Source organism: Rhinolophus ferrumequinum, chromosome 3 (assembly GCF_004115265.2).
Source record: "Rhinolophus ferrumequinum isolate MPI-CBG mRhiFer1 chromosome 3, mRhiFer1_v1.p, whole genome shotgun sequence".
Taxonomy (NCBI): Eukaryota; Metazoa; Chordata; class Mammalia; order Chiroptera; family Rhinolophidae; genus Rhinolophus; species Rhinolophus ferrumequinum.
The window spans coordinates 58,493,410-58,509,634 of NC_046286.1; the positions used below are offsets into that span (position 1 = coordinate 58,493,410).

At 36.2% G+C, this 16,225-nt stretch overlaps 1 protein-coding gene and 1 non-coding gene across 2 annotated transcripts in view; one reads left to right on the forward strand and one right to left on the reverse strand.

Annotated features, from left to right (window-relative positions):
• Positions 1 to 16,225, forward strand: part of LIN28B (lin-28 homolog B) — a 97,420-nt gene that overhangs the window by 27,438 nt on the left and 53,757 nt on the right. The gene's annotated exons all lie outside the window — the stretch shown is intronic.
• TRNAS-ACU (transfer RNA serine (anticodon ACU)) lies at positions 9,739 to 9,812 on the reverse strand. The gene has a single exon. It is a non-coding gene; the product is annotated as a tRNA-Ser (tRNA).

A 16,225-nucleotide genomic window follows, 5' to 3' on the forward strand; every position in this document is an offset into this window, starting at 1 on the left:
AAAACATGGCCCTAGAGTCTTCAATACAATGGAAAGATATGAGGTGAGATAAAAATATGATTGAATGTTTAAATTCAAAAAAATTTATTACAGTAAAAGACATATTGCCATTAATCCCCCGCAGAATACTTTCCCTTACTTCAAACACACATACCATCATTCTTGCCACTTTCTGAAGCAGTTCTGGAAGTGCTCTTTTGTGGATGCCCTTAGTTGCGCTGTCATGGCTGTCTCAATGTCCCAAATCGATTAAAAATGTTTCCCTTTCATGGTAATTTTGACTTTGGGGAAGAGCCAGAAGTTGCGCGGTGTCAGATCCAGTGAATAAGGTGGATGAGGACACACCGTAATGTTTTTATTTGACAGAAATTACAGTACCAGAAACAATGTGTGACACGGAGCCTTTAGGTTATGATCACCAAATACAGTGAATGCTGCTGCCAAGTGCCACCCAGTGGAAAGGCGGGGATCTTCAATACGGGAAGCCTCACGTGGAACCTTAGTAACAGTGTTTGACAAATTTCAACTTGTTTGGTGCAGTCAGTCGGGTGTGAGTTACGGTTGAGAGAAGGTGTGTTTTAAAGTGTGCCATAAATCATCCTCCATCATGGCAGCGCTCTGATTCACACATTGCTTCTGATATATGGCAATTTCTGTCAAATAAAAACATTACAGTGTGTCCTCATCCACCTTGTTCACTGGATCTGGCACCGTGTGACTTCTGGCTCTTCCCCAAAGTCAAAATGATTCAGGACATTGAGGCAGCCACGACAGCACAAATCGAAAGACACTCACAAAACAGGACTTCCAGAACTGCTTCAGAAAGTGGCAAGAACGATGTGATAAGTGTGTTCGAAGTGAGGGGGAGTGTTTTGAGGAGGATTAATGGCAATGTGTCTTTTACTGTAATAATTTTTTTTTAATTTAAACATTCACCATATTGTTTGATCACACCTTATACTCATGTTACCTTGCAAAATGAAAAATAGTGGAGTATAAAACATTGGTGGATCTCTGTTTAAATAGATATTTAGAAAACATTCTATCTCCATCTATATGCATATGAAAAATGAATGTTTATGGTAATAATGAATGATGAATGTTTATGGTAAAAAAAAAAAGGTAACAGTGGTATGATGGGATTTCACGTGATTCCCTCATCCCCCTTTTTTAACCTATATTTTATAACATTAGCAGGTATTTGTGATGAGGGAAAAAAGCAACAGCAATCACTTATAGATACTTTAAAAATGTTGTCATGTTTACATGCAAAGTGCCCTTGTAATGTTTGTGTGATCTAAGTACAGATTTTACTGCACGTCAGGTACTGTTCTAAGTAGTTGGTTGACATATAGTAACTCACCTAATTTTTATAACAACCCTAAATAGTTAGTATTACAGTTGACCCTTGAACAAGAGGTTCGAACTGTGTGGATCTACTTATATGTGGATTTTTTTCAATAAGTACTAAACATGTATTTTCTCTTTTTTTAATTTTCTTTCCTCTAGATTACTTTATTGTAAAAATACAGTATAAAATACATATACAAAATATGTGTTAGTCAAATGTTTATGATTTCAGTAAGGCTTCTGGTCAACAGTAAGCTATTAGTAGTTAAGTTTTGGGGGAGTCAAAAGTTTTATGTGGAGGTTTGACTGTGCAGGGGATTAGTGTCTCTAATCCCCAAGTTGTTCAAGGGTCACCTGTATTATATTCAAAGGGCTTAATATGACCAAGGTCATACTGTTGATCGAAACTACCTTGATACATTGCTTCTTCTTTCCAAAGAATTCCATCTCCTTGAACCCCAACTCATATTATTAATTCTCTTAAATTTCAGAAATAGTTTACAGATGGTAGATGTGAAAACATATATAAGTTGTTGACATGTTTTTATATAATTTGTTTGTATTTTCGATACATTGTCTCATCCTGTTAGATAGAAACTGCTGCTGTTGCTTTACTCATTGTCGCTGTCATATGCTGATAGGAAATAAGAGGATCTTCTAGGTCAAATCGGATGCCCATTCTTATTAAAATATTTTAGAAGCCTGCCTGTGGTAGCGCTGGCCCTGAGTTGCTATGTTAGTTTTTAAGCAAGCTGAGCACCACACTTACCTGGATATGTACAGTGTCTACACTCTATGCCTCTGGAACACATGTAAATAGTTTGCCTCGAAACATACACGAATCACAGTTTTTTTTATATGTTACGATGGCATTTCTTTTGATATTGTTTCCTGATCCAGACTTCCTACTGTCAACACGATTTATGCTTACTTATAGTAGTAAGAAATTGTGTTGAGACATTCTCGTGTTCTCTTGTCTGTGACTCTGAGCCTCCACTGAGCTAAATGAAAAAGCTAGGAGAGGTCTTAGTGCATTTAGAGATCAATAATCACTATGTATGTGCTTTTTTCAACAGAAGATACTTCATTTTCAAAATACTCTTTATGGTTGATGAGTATCAAAAACAAAACATTGTCAGGATTCTAAGGGAAAAGGCACATGTGTAAGAAAAAGGAAGAATTATTAACAAGGGTAATGAAGTGTGTTGAGCTAATGGATACAGAAGACCAGAGAAAATAAGGGTAGGGGAATTGTATTAATGAAAATACAGAATTTGACACAGTATTACTGAAAGATGATGAGCTCATAAGGAAATATTATGATATTCCGATGAACAAAATGAACCCTTCTCCAAGTGTTTCTTGATATTTAAAAAAAATACATATCCTTAGCTGGAAGTTATTTTTTTTAGCAAGTATTTAAATATTTGAGAAAGGAGAGGAAGGATAAAATACATAGCACAGTCATAAGTTAATGAAGCCCTTGCTTAGTATTACGTATTTCTTTCTTCTGTCTGGTTATTTGGAACACTTTGTAGTAATATAAAAATTTTGATGTGGCATAGCTGGGACATTGCCTTACATGTATCCAGTGACTTATCCAGTGAAAGAGTTAGAGCAGAGTTGTGGAACTCGTTTCATGCCTGGAAAGATCCCCTGGGGCTTTGTGACCCTTCTGTGATCATTGGAGCAGGCTGGGCACTTGAAGAGATCCTCTGATTTTTTAGGAGGAGGGTTTGTTCATTCTTTGCCCAGCCTTGCACCAGCCATAAAGATTTCTCCTCATGGCATATAATATCCTGCTCTCTGATACATAGATTGGAAGGTGACGGTACCAGGTAGTCATGTAGTTAATAAAAAAAGCATTTCAAAATAATTTATCTCATAGTCATTACCTATGTTAATCCTCTTAACATTAATAGGACTGAACAGTATAGAAATGTGATCTGTTTTCAAACCTCCTTTGCAAAGTACCTCTCAGATCTCTATGACATAACTAAGACTGCTGTCCAAAATGGCAGTCCTTAACCCTTGTGGTTATTTAAATTTGAATTAATAAAATATTTGATTCTTCGGTTGAAACAGTATTTCAAGTTCTCAGTAAGCACATATGGCTAGTTAGTAGCTACCCTCTTGGACAGTGCAAATGCAGAATATTTTTGTCATTGAATCACATTCTATTGGTAAACACTCCTGTAAAGGACGTATCTTTTGAGGAGGTCACTGATGTTGCCTAATCCATGGCTTTTAAAGTGTAAGTTTATTGAAGAGAAATCATTTTTTTTCAAATTGAACAGGTGCTATTCTTGTATTTTGAGAGTATATTACGATGACAGTAGATTTGCCGGTTAGCTAACTTTACTATTTTTTGAGGAAAGTTTCATTCAAGTTAACCAGTAATAGAGGTTTACTGTGTTAGGCTGTAACATACTAGAAAATCGGACTTGTGGGAAACAGCATTGTGTAGGTACTGAAAAAGAACACAAACTTCGAAGACAGGAAACGTGGTCTTGTCCTGGCTTTGCCATTAGCTAATGGCCAAAGACGTAGGCATTTAATTTTCCAAAGTTAATTTGGGGCTTAATTTCTTCATCTCTAAATTTTAGGTTTAATAATATATTTTTTAGAAGTCTCTTTGGTTCTAATAGTTAATTCTGGGTACTCTTGTTCCCTTAGATACAACTTTTATAAAAGAGCTATATGGTTTTGAATGGAAGAGGTAATCCAAAGAGAAAGAGGTGTTGATGAAGCAGCTAAGAGAACCTTGCCCTTATTCACAAATATTATAAGACAGAGCAATTAGCTGTAGAAGCCACTAAACTACTGTCAGTCTTAAGTTATAGCAGCTTATCATAAATATTGCTTTCATTATGTTTATTGCTTCTACATAAAAACCTTTATTAGTTTTGGAGTCATGCAGATTTAAATGAGATAGCATTTCCTGTGATCACTAGTTGTGTAACCTTGAGCAAGTTACATGACCTTTCTTGCCTCAGTTTCCTGTTGAAAAAATGAAGTGAAGTGATCTGATCATTTCCTGGAGCTTGCAGTCACTTCAGAAAGACACATTATAAAATAATAGGTAGGATGGTCTGTTATAGAGGTGCACTAGGTATTATAAAAACTGAGACCAGTCAAGGTAGAGGAGAAGAGAGTAGTGGTATTCCATGCAGAGGGAGTAGCATGTGCACACATTGACAGGGGAGGCATCTAGCTAAAGCACAGAGAAGGAGTAGACGGGTATGGTAAGAGGTAAGTCTGGGCGTATAAACAGAGATTAGGAAGTAAAGGGCTAAGAAGTTTAACCTTCATGCTGCACTCTGTGGACACACTGAAAACTTTTAAGCCTGTATATGTGAGCAGGGGAACGTGACACTATGGGAAAAGGAGCAAATCCGTACTTCAGTGTGTTCACTGTCGCAGCAGTATGGAGAATGGGTGGAAAGCAAAGAGACCAGTAGGAAGCTATGGTTTCAGTTTAAGTGAGAAATGATGAAGACTTGTTTTAGGAAAATGGAAGGAAGGAAGTAGATTCTACATGTGTTAAGGAAGTAAAATCAATATTATTTGAACTTGATAACTGACGTGAAGTTGAGAGGTATGGAAGTTTTTGTCTGAAGCAACAGAGTGGATGATGGTGACTTTTCATTGGGTAAGGAATACGTTAAGTGACTAGTGAGGTAGGTTACAGAGTGCATGTGTAAGAGGCTATCCTTTGAAGCCAGACCATCTGGTTTAAAATCCTGGCTTTGCCATCCATTTATTGGCTTTGTGACCCTGGGCATGTTACATAGTCTCTTCGTGCCTCAATTTCTTTCATTACCTTCATTTACACATGAGTTAATGTGTGTAAAATGCTTAGAATGGTTCCTGACAAGTAAGCCCCATATGTGTTAATTACTATTAGTAGAGTACCATGTTTCCCCGAAAATAAAACCTAGCTGGACAATCAGCTCTAATGCGTCTTTTGGAGCAAAAATTAATATAAGACCCGGTCTTATTTTAATATAATATAAGACTGGGTCTTAGATAAGATAATATATAATACCAGGTATAATATAATATTATACCAGGTCTTATATTAATTTTTGCTCCGAAAGATGCATTAGAGCTGATTGTCCGGCGAGGTCTTGTTTTCGGGGAAACAAGGTATGTAAGTTAAGTTTTAGGGAGAGACAGGTGGATATATGTAGCAAGGAGTTAGATGAGCCTGGTACGTAGTAGAGAAGTCTGAGCTGGAGATACTATGATGGGAGTTATTATATAAGTAGTAGTTGAAACTAAGGGAGTACATAAAGTATCCCAGAGAAAGAAGCTATAGTGAGAAGTCCAAGCTGGAACCCTTAGGGAAGAACGATAATTAAAAGTCAAGGAACATAAAGGGGATCAAATATATGGTGATGGAAGGAGAACTGACTCTGGGTGGTGAACACACAATGTGTTATATAGATGATGTATTACAGAATTGTGCACCTGAAACCTATGTAACTTTACTAACAATTGTCTTTACTAACAATAAACTTTAAAAAAAAAAAAGTCAAGGAACATGAGTTTATGGGTGTAACTGAGAGGGAGTAACCAGAGATACAGGGAAGAAAATTAACCTGAGGGTCCCAGATACCAAGGGCAGTGAGGGAATGGTTAATTTTAAATGCTGTAAAGCTGACAAATATGATAAAAACTGAGTAGTCCACTGCATCTGCAACAAAGAGATCACAGGATGACCTTAGTGAGACCTTAGTGGACAGAGGTCAGTTCACCAAGAACAGGAGTAAATGAATGAGGAGGCAGTGGAAATTGTGAGTATAGATCTCTTTCTAATTTTTTTTTTTAATTTAGTTGTATCAAAGTAATAGTTAAAAAATCAAATAGTTGACTTAGAAGGAAAAAAAAAGGAAAAGCAATCTTATGCCCCTCCCTCCTTCCTTTTTTTAATATAGAAAACCAAATTAAAATTGTTCAACTGTTTCTTCTGGTCTTTACTGCTGTGTTTCATACAACTATTTCTTTTTCTCCTCAGATATTATCTATAGAGTTCCTAGTACCCATCTGACACCATACATTATTTGTACAACTGGTAGTTTGTATTTCTTAATTCCTTTCACCTTTTTCACCCATCCCCCCTAACCGCCCTCCCACCTGGCAGCCATCAGTTTGTTCTGTATATCTATGAGTCTGTTTCTCTTTTGTTTGTTTATTTTGTTCTTTAGATTCCAGAAATCATATGATATTTGTCTTTCTCTGTCTGACTTATTTCCCTTATCATAAAACCCTCTAAGTCCATCCATGTTGTCGCAAATGGCAATATTTCATCCTTTTTAATGTCTGAGCAATATTCCATTGTATTACTTCTTGTTCACATACACCTCTCCACCCTCCCATCCCCCATCCACCTTCTCCCTTTTTCCAATTGTACAGGTAATGTAAATGTCAGATTGTAAGCCACAGAATATATAATTTTCTAAAATTGGCTGGTAATGTCCAATATAGTGCCATATACGTGTCTGCTGGTCTTACCAAATACTTCATAAATACACTGATAATACTTTCAATATCAACTATTACTTTAAAAATTCAAACAAATGGAATCACACAGTATGTACTCTTTTTGTGTAAAGCTGCTATCACTTGATATTGTTGAGAGACAATTGTTGGGTCTCTCACTCAGGTTGCTACACGTCCTGAGAGCAAGGTACTAACTCCATTGTTGCACACTGTAGAGATTGTCTTTCCTTTAAGGATAAAAGGCAAGCATGCTTACTTTTAATCTGTCTGTCTTTCCTACTTATTTTCATAACCGTGTCTTTTGATGTGAAGTTTTTAATTTTGATGAAGTTTGATTATGATTATTGATTTCTGTGTCCTCAAACCTTTGCCTTATCCCCAAGTCTCAAAAATATTCTCCTACATTTTCCTCTGAAAGCTTTATGGTTTTAGTTTTTTTACTAGGTCTGTGATCCATGTAAAATTAATTTATATTTTCATGGTGGGATAGGGATTAATATTCACTTTTTGCATAAGGATATCAAATTATTTCATCACCATTTTATTGAAAAGGCATTTTTTTTCATTGGCTTGCTTTGGAACCTTTTTCAGAGGTTAGATGACTATACATGCATGAGTGAACTTCTGGGCTCTTTTCTGTTACTTTGATATATTTGTTGATCCATATAGAACTTTTCTTTATTACAATAGCTATATACTTAATCTTGTGAGATAGTGTAAGGCCTACAGCTCAGTTCTTCCTTTACAGTGTTGCTTTGTATACTATATATCCTTTTAATTTCTATATAAATTCTAGAATGAGCTTCTCATTTTGTACAAAAGCCTAATGGAATTATGGTTGGGATTTTGTTAAAATTATAAATCAAACTGGAGAGAATCCATAATATTACATCAACCAATCCATTAACATGGTATATTATCCTATTACTTAACTTGAAATTTCTCTCAGCGGTGTTTTGTAGTTTTCACTGTAGAGCTCTTAAACATCTTTAATAACTTTTCATATTTTGGAAGTGGTATGTTTTTAAATGTTCATTTTCCCATTGTTTTCTGTTAGTACATAAAAATACATTTTAGATTTTTGTATTTCAAGCTTGTATCATGAAACTTTGTGAAATCACTTAAAGTTCTAATGGTTGCTTTGAAGTTTCTTTAAGGTATTCTACAAAACTATTCATGTTATCTATAAATAGAGACAGGCTTACTTCTTTTCCAATATTTCTGCTCCCCTCATCTTATTGCTGTGTCTACGAGCTCCAGCGGTGATGAGAGTGAGCATCCTTGCATTATTTCCAATCTGAGGAGGAAAATGTTCAATATTTCATCAAGTATTATTTAGCTTTAGGTTTTTCACAGATGCCATTTAGTGGACTGAGAATGTTTCTTTCTGTTCCTAGTTTGCTAAGAGTTTTAGGTGAATTTTATTTTATTGTATTTTCAGTTATTATTTTGTTTCATCTTGTGTCAATTTTGATAAGTCTTATTTTTCAAAGAATTGTCCATTTCTTCTAAGTTGTCACTTTTATTGGTAACCATCTATTTATAATATTTTTTTATTGTTCTTCTAATGTCTGTAGGATTTATAGTAATAGGTCCTATTTGATTCCTGATTTTGGTAATTTGTGTTCTTTTTTTCTTCTTCTTTGGCTACCTAGGGGTTTATCAATTTTGTTGAAAACACTGACTTTTTGCTTTCTAGTTTTCTGTATTTTTTTGCCATTTATTGATTTATGCTCTTATTCTTATTATTTTCTGCCATTTACTAACTTTAGGCTTGCTTTGCTCTTCTTTTCATTCTAGCTTCTTAAGGTGAAACTCTAACGTATTTATTTAAGCCCTCTTTTAAAAAAATATAAACATTTACATCGCAAATTTTCACCTGTGGTTTCAGCTGCATACCACAAATTTTGATACGCTGTATTTTTCACTATCATTCAATTCAAAAATTTTTAAATTTCTTCTTTGATTTATCATGTTAATCAAAACTACATTATTTAAATAAAAAACATTTGTAATAATTTACCTTTCTATTTATCCTATTGGTATTGGTTTGTATTTTAATTATTTTGATAAGATACCATATTCTGTAAGAAGACCTTCTGAAATCTATTAGACTTTTACTATAGCCCAAAATATGGTTTATTTTGGTGAATGGATCGTGTGGAATTGTGAAAAATTGTAGTTTGTAGTTGTTGGGCATTTCATATATGCGTGGCATTTAGAACACAGTGGTTGATAGTGTTTTTTAAGATTTGTGTCCTTTGTGACTTTTTTGTTCTAGTATTATAAACTGGTGAGAGTGGTGTATTTAAAAACTCCCAACTATTAAAACTATGATTGGGATTTGTCTCCTTATCGTTACAATTCTGTCAATTCTTGATTTATTCATCTCAAGGCTATGGTATTAGGCACATACACACTTACGATTATTATGTCTGAATGAGTTTTATTTTATAATTAAATGTCTTTTATTTCTAGCAATACTCTTTGTCTTGAAGTCTAGTTTTACTGTTATTAGCATAGCTGTAGCCTTCTTATTGCTTATTGTTTTAATGGTATGTCTTTTCCATCATCTTATTTTCAGTCTTTCTGTATCTTCATAAAGTGGCTGTCTTATAAACAGCACATAGTCATATCTTGCTTTTTTTATCCATTCTATCAATCTTTGCATTTTACTTGGAATATTAAGTCCATTACACTTAATGTATTTAGTTACATGCCATTTTTTTTTAAAGGAGGGTGCAGCTCACAGTGGCACATACGAGGATTGAACCAGCAGCCTTGGTGTTATTAGCATCACGCTCTAACCAACCGAGCAAACCGGCCACCCTGAAAATTTTCCTTCCCCTCTCCCTTATTTTTTAAGGAGGGCACAGCTCAAAGTGGCCCATGCAGGGATCGAACCGGCAACCTTGGTATTAGTAGCACCACGCTCTAACCAACTGAGCTAACCGGTCACCCCCACTTTGTTATTTTGTTTATCCAACCTAGTATTTCTTTTTTTTTTGGACCTCTTTTCTTCCATTTCTGTCTTCTTCTGTGTTAATATTTTTTAAATTCTATTTTAATTCATCCACTGGCTTTTTGATTTTTTTGAATTTTTGCCACACCCAAGGTCATCTAGATTTTCTCCATTGTTATCTTCTAGGAGTTTTATAGTAAAATTAGCTCTATGATTCATTTTAAGGTAGATTTTGTGAAAGGTGTAAGGACTATGTCTACATTCACTTTTTAAAATTTTTATTTTTCAATTATAGTTGACATACAATGTTACATTAGTTTCAGGTGATTAGCACAGATTAGACATTTATATAACTTACAAAGTGATCACCCTGATAAATATACTAACCATCTGAAACCATACATAGTTATTACAATGTTACTGACTATATTCCCTATGCTGTACTTTACATCCCCATGATAATTTTGTAACTACCAATTTGTACTTCTTAATCTCTTCCCCTTTTTCCCTCACCCCCTAACCCCTTTCCCATCTGGCAAACATCAAAATGTTCTCTGTATCTATGAGTTTGTTTCTGTTTTGTGTGTTTATTTATTTTGTTTATAAGTGAAATCATATGTTATTTATCTTTCTCTGTCTGATTTACTTCACTTGGCATAATACTGTCTAGTTCCATCAGTGTTTTTGCAGATAGCAAGATTTTATTCTCTTTTTGTGGCCAAGTAATATTCCATTGTATATCTGTACCACTTCTTTATCCATTCATCCATTGATGGATACATCGGTTGCTTTCATATCTTGGCTATTGTAAATAATGCTGCAATGAACATATAGTTGCATATATCTTTTTGAATTGGTGTTTTGGGTTTCTTGGGATAAATACCAGAAGTGGGATTACTGGGTCCTTCTTTGTCTCTTGTTATAGCCTTTGTTTTAAAGTCTATTTTTGTCTGGTGTGAATATTACTAGCCCAGCTTTTTTGTTTGTTTTCATTTTCATGAAATATCTTTTTCCATCACCTTGCCGTCAGTCTGTGTGTGTCTTTGTATCTGAAGTGAGTCTCTTGTAGGCACCATATTTCAGGGTCTTGTTTTGTTAACCATTCAGCAACCCTATATTTTTTTTTTTTTTTTTTTTTTTTTAAGATTTTATTGGGGAAAGGGAACAGGACTTTGTTGAGAAACAGTTTTTCCAGGACTTTATTGGGTCCTGTTTTTTCCCAGGACCTGTCAGCTCCATGTCAAGTTGTTGTCCTTTCAATCTTTGTTGTGGAGGGCGCAGCTGAGCTCCAAGTCCAGTTGCCGTTTTCAATCTAGTTGCGGGAGGTGCAGCATCCCATGTGGGAGTCAACGGCAACCATGTTGTTAAGAGCATGCTGCTCTTAACCAACTGAGCCATCCAGCTGCCCAGGAGCTCAGCAGCAGCTCATTGTCTTCACTCCAGTTGTGAAGGGCGCAGCTCACTGGCCCATGTGGGAATGGAACCAGCAACCCTGTTGCTCAGAGCTCGTGCTGTAACCAACTGAGCCATCCAGCCGCCCAGCAACCCTATATTTTTTACACTTAAGTAATTTTGATATTGATATAGTTATTGTTGTTTTATCATTCATATTTTTTTTAGACTTTTTTTCTTCTTCATCTTAAAGAATTCCCTTTAACATTTCTTATCATACTGTTTTGGTGATGATGAACTCCTTTAGCTGTTTCTTGTCTGGGCAGCGCTTTATCCTTTGATTCTAAGTAATAGCTTTGTTGGGTAGAGTAATGTTTGTTGTAGGTCTTTGCTTTTCATAACTTTGAATATTTCATGCCAGTCCCTTCTGGTGGGCAAAGCTTTTGCTGAGAAATCAGCTGACAGTCTTATGGGAGCTCCCTTGTATATAACTAACTGCTTTTCTTGTGCTGCTTTTAAGGTTCTCTTTTTGTCTTTAAACTTTGCAATTTTAATTATGATGTGCCTTGGTGTGGGCCTCTTTGGTTGCATCTTGTTTGGTACTCTGCACTTCCTGGATTTGTGTGTCTCTTTCCTTTGCCGGGTTAGGCAATTTTTCTGTCATTATTTCTTCAAATAGGTTTTTAATTCCTTGCTGTCTCTCTTCTCCTTCAGATACGCCTATGATATTCATGTTGTTACGCTTGATGTTGTCCCAGAAGCCCCTTAAATTGTCATTAGTTTTTTTGGATTCTTTTTTCCTTTCACTGTTCTGATTAGTAGGTGTTTTCTGCTACCTTATCTTCCAGATCACTGATTCAGTTCTCTGCTTCGTCTAATCTATTATTGATTGTTTCTAATGTATTCTTCATTTCAGTTATTGTATTTTTTATTTCTGACTTGTTCTTTTTTATGTTTTCTGTCTCCATTTTTATGTTTCCTATCTTTGTTGAAGTTTTCCCTGAGATCACTGAGCATCCTTATAACCAGTGTTTCTAACTCTGCATCTGGGAGGTTGCTTGTCTCCATTTTTTTTGTTCTTTTTCTGGAACCTTGTTCTTTTCTTTCATTTGGGACATTTTCCTTTGTCTCCTCATTTTGGCTGTCTCTCTCTGTTTGTTTCTGTGTATTAGGTAGGGCTGCTATATCTCCCAATCTTGGTAGAGTGGCCTTATATGGTAAGTGTTTTGTGGGGCCAAGTTGGACAGTCTCTCTGGCCATCTGATCCAGGTGCTTCAGATGTGTCCCTTGTGTGGGATGTGTGTGCCCTCCTCTTGTAGTTGAGCCTTGATAGCTATTGACTCATCAACAGGGGATTGACCCTCAGTCTGATTGGTTGTGAGGACTGGTTTGGACTACAGTGAAGGAACCGTTGTGTGTGGGTTGACCCTACAGAGTAGGATTTGCTTTAGCGGGATTCTGGTGCCTGCCATGTTTGCCCTTCCTGTGTATGATTTGTGGAGGTGGTTGGATGGGGTGCTCTGGTGTTGTCTGAAACTGGCCACTGTGTGTGTTAGTTCTGGGGCTTCTTGGGAGGGGCTCTGGTGCAGGACAAAGGCAGCCTTGTCCAGGGCCACTTTGTATGAGCTACAAAGTGATCTGCAAATGGTTGCCACTTGTGCTGGGCTTGGAGGTGCATGGAAGAAGCTCAGCAAACTGAGTCCAGCTGCATTTAGTGCTGGGCTTGGGTCTGCTTAGCAAGGCATACAGGGCATGCCAAGGCCAGATGCAGCTTGTCTGTATTTTGTGAACATATGAGAGATTTTAGGGAAGTCTGCAGCTTGCGCCACGACAGGCCATTTGTATGGAAAAGCCACTGAAAGTGGTTCTGGTGGGCCTACAAGTTGGGTGGGGCAGGGTCTCAGGGAATCATCAGGACAGGGTGAACAGTGTTGGCTAGGCTGGTGGAGACTCAGATATGGCAACTGCCTGCATCTGCACACCTGGATCAGGAAGGGCTTAACAAAGCTGTTCTTTAGAGGAGAAGGCTGCCCCTCCAGCCCTCACTCTGAAACCATACAATTCAATTCCTCCTCATATGTCCTTGGAGCCTTTTGAGTTGCTGACCCAGAGTTGGAGCTCAGAGCGAGTGAGTCCATCAGTGAATAAAGCTGTGTGTGTGCCCTTTAAGAGGAGTGCCTGGGACTCCCTCTGCCTCACTCAGCTACAATCTCTGCTGGTTTTCACAGCCAGAAGTTATGGGGACTTCTCTCCCCAGCACTTGAATCCTTTTCTGGGGAGTGGTACTGGGACTCCTCACTCCTCTGGGGGACCTCCACAGCGGAGATATCCCTCCCAAATTTTATCCTCCACAGTTGGTGTGGGACCAACCCTTTCCATATCTCCGCCCTTCCTATCAATTCAATGTGACTTCTTCTGTATATCCTTAGTTATAGGACTTCTGTTCAGCTAGACTGCAGCTGGTTCTCAATGATGGTTGTTTTGTAGTTTAGTTGTAATTTTGATGTTTTACTGTTTTGTTTTGTTTTGGCATATGATATCCAGTTATTACAATACATTTGTAGAGATGTATTTTATAAGTACAATCTACTTGAAGTATCTTTCAGTTTGATGAAACTTGAATATCATAGTTTAGATTTGGTAGGGTTTAATTTTTTTACTTAGCCCTTATCTATTAAGTGCTAATTTTTAAAATAGGCAATAAAATAATGTCGTACCATAAAAGGATTAATTTCTTACAATGCAATGTATCAACCAAAAATTTTACAGAAAATTTTAAAAAGTTTTAATAGTTAAGGGATAAAAGATGAGTGTGAGGTGAGTAGGAAGGCCTGTCAGAGGCCTATTGCTTGAAGATTCTAAAGCTTAATACTGTGATTATGGTGTTGGGACAATTGAAATAATCTAGAATATTACACTAGGCATCATGGCATATAAGAGCTTTTGGAATTAGAGTTCAGGCTTTGAGTCCTGACTCCACCAGTGATCAGATATGACTTTGGGTCTTTCAATGTTCTCATCTAAAAGAGAGTAAGTCACAACTACTATCCCTTGATCCCCGCCATCCTGATTCTCCCCTTCTGCCTCAAATTTATATTGAACATCCTGCTATCTTTCAAGGATGGTTTCAGATATAAGGATGTATACGAAAAATTGTGGTATTTCCTTTCAGGAAGTTTGTAGCCTTATAAGAAAGCAGATACATTATAATGCAGTATAAGTGTTATAATTGTGATATATGTCAGGTATAATTGGAACACTGGAAAAGGAGTACCTGTATTTGCTTATCATGAAAGACTTTAAAGATGCAATAATGTTTAAACTGAAACTCAGTAATGTGTGGACATTTGCCAAATGCAAGTAGTGAATAAGGATAGGTTGGATCAAATGAGACAACAGTGAAAGCATTCCTTCCACACAGTGTCTACTGATGAGTAGGTTCTTGATATCTGTTTCTTTTCTACTACCTCTGCTGGGCTTGTGTCAGCAGATAGAGGAGCACACTGGATACTTGTAAAAATAATATAAACTACTGAGCTGCTATTCAGTGTGCTACATGGTTCTTGGCATTTTACACTAATTATTTGGAATCTAACAGTTACTGGACCTTGATATTTTTTACTCCTAGAAGATATTATTGTCCTCAGTTGATAGATAAAGAAACTGGGGCTTGAGGTTTTTTTTAACATGTCTGTAGTCATGCATGCAACTTGAAATTTTAAGTAGTGGGATCAGGATTCAAATCCAGTTTTAATCCCTGCATGCTTTCCATTGTGCATTTTTAAATGCCATTCCAGTCATGTTGTCCATTTTAGTGTGTCCGTCCCAGTTTTGAAGTACAGCCCAGATGAAGGGGCTTACCTAAGCCTTTCTTCAACTTCAAGGAAGAAATTTCAAGAAACATAGAAAAACCTCAGTTTTTGATCCTAATTATGTGAAATTTAATGATTTGACTGGGCTTCACTGAATCTTATCTATTTAAATAAAACTCAGTAAACATTGACTTCTGTAATGCCGCCATATTTCTTTTAGCTTCTGTTTTCTTAGGGGATTTGAATTAGGAACTAAAATCTTACTTCTCTTCAGTAAATGGGGTAATATTAAGAATGTGTAAAGGGAAATACCTTCACACTTCAGCATTGACAAAAAAAATAGGTACCCATTTATTTCCATCTATGTCCACGTAAACAGAGTAAAGTCATAGAATTTAAAAAAAAAAGTTTTATAACAAAAGATAGAGTCTGTGTTCTATAGCAAAAAGAAAAGAAAGTGACCCGCTCAATGGTAAACAATTTGTTCATGGTTGTATAACACATTAGTTGTGGAATCAAGGTAAATACCAGATCTCCTGGCACTTACTCCAGTGATTTTTGTATTGTGTTTCGTGTGCCTGAGGCTTAATGATTTCTGTAGGATCTTGGCACGTAGGGCAAAAGCATATAGTCCTTAAGAATCTTGGCCATTTCTCATGCATATTGTGTGATATCGCTACCACTGCATATTGTGTAATAATGAATCGCCCTTCGTTAATTGTGGAGTTTTCACTGATACCTTAGGAAAAATTAGGCTTTGCCTTATAAAAACATTAAAAAGAAATGGAATGTATTTGGATTTGCATTAAATTTTTTCAGCCTATTAGTATTACATTATTCCGGAAATATGTTTATTTGTAACATACATGTAATACCAAGCTTTATTGGCCTGAAATTTTTCTACAATTTAATTTTTGATTTTCATTATACTGCCTAGTAATTGAGAGAATCACTTACATTTATTGTTATAGTTAGAGGAAATCAACTCAAGATTGACTTGTTCAAGAAGTGGTGGTAAACGAAAAAAAGCCAGATTTTGATTTTTAGAGTTGTTGTCTCCCAGATGACTAATAAGTGACCCTTTCTGTGATGAAGCACTTGGATGACTCTTACAAAGATGTTTGTGTTACTCTTATAACATCACCATCCATTTTAACAATACATTGTTACATGGGGCAAGTAATGATTTATAGCAGGTGATATG